Below are 1,014 nucleotides of genomic sequence, written 5' to 3'. Positions count from 1 at the left end.
TTCACACACCGGGAGTGAAGCAGCCGGTGGCTGAAGGAACTGCACAGAGCTGCGGGAAATAGGTTCCGGCGATCACCGCGCATTGCATGCCGGGTAGATTTAAAAAAAAAAAAAATTTTTTAATTTTTAATTTTTTTAATTTATAAACCCTTTAATCAAATGTTTATACATCTATTAGCACAGTCAGCTGCTTATATTGAATTATTATGATATTCACATCCTCTGATAACCACTCTGTTCATATTCCCCACCTCTATACTCCACTAGGAAGTAAAGAACGGTCATCAATGGCAGAGAGCGTGTGAACTGAATCACTTCTCTGTGCCCGCTTCACGCTCAGTGGGAAATATCGCATCTCTTCATCGTGGATAGCGAGACCAATCACTTTAGAAACACATTTCTCAAGTTAGAAACTATAGAAATGATCCCTGAAAGTATAGTCTTAACGGAGAAGAGGGTGAAGAAAGAGAGTGATTCACAGGACAACCATTCTCACTCATGGTCCTTGAACGTTACACATGACCAAAATGACCGGCTGACGAGTAGTAAATACAGTTTAACTATAAGAAATCCATGACAATACAACTTTAATATAAACTGTCACTAAAGCTGTGAATTCACTGTTACAGTTAAATGCCATGAAACCCACAATGCTTTGTGAATTTAGTCAGAGATGACCATTTATTTTCTATATTTTTTGAGATATCTAATAACTGTACAAGTCAATCTTTACGAGTGACCGGGATGTTTGCTTCACCCAGCTCCACTGACCCATTATTACTAATATTTCTTTGTTGTGCAAGGTTTAAAAACCAACATATAGTTCTAATACGGTTGCCTTAAAGTGTAATTAATATTAATTAGTGGAATTTAATACAGGTTCAAAATAATCAAAAGCACAAATGGCCAAATTCATCCAATGACAGGAAGATATTAATTCCCCATACTTATTTCTATCAAATGATTAAATTGATTGACACATTAAATCATTAAAAGTGTATTCATTATGATATT

General features: G+C 35.7%; 1 protein-coding gene and 1 non-coding gene across 2 annotated transcripts in view; both read right to left on the bottom strand.

Moving 5' to 3' along the window:
* vps37a (VPS37A subunit of ESCRT-I) overlaps positions 1-1,014 on the bottom strand; it is a 12,209-nt gene that overhangs the window by 10,302 nt on the left and 893 nt on the right. The window lies entirely within an intron of this gene.
* On the bottom strand, positions 229-444 carry LOC129096563 (small nucleolar RNA U3). Its single transcript, XR_008531461.1, has one exon. It is a non-coding gene; the product is annotated as a small nucleolar RNA U3 (small nucleolar RNA).

The sequence above is a fragment of the Anoplopoma fimbria genome, chromosome 9 (genome assembly GCF_027596085.1).
Source record: "Anoplopoma fimbria isolate UVic2021 breed Golden Eagle Sablefish chromosome 9, Afim_UVic_2022, whole genome shotgun sequence".
Classification (NCBI taxonomy): domain Eukaryota; kingdom Metazoa; phylum Chordata; class Actinopteri; order Perciformes; family Anoplopomatidae; genus Anoplopoma; species Anoplopoma fimbria.
This window is presented reverse-complemented; position numbering and strand designations above follow the sequence as displayed.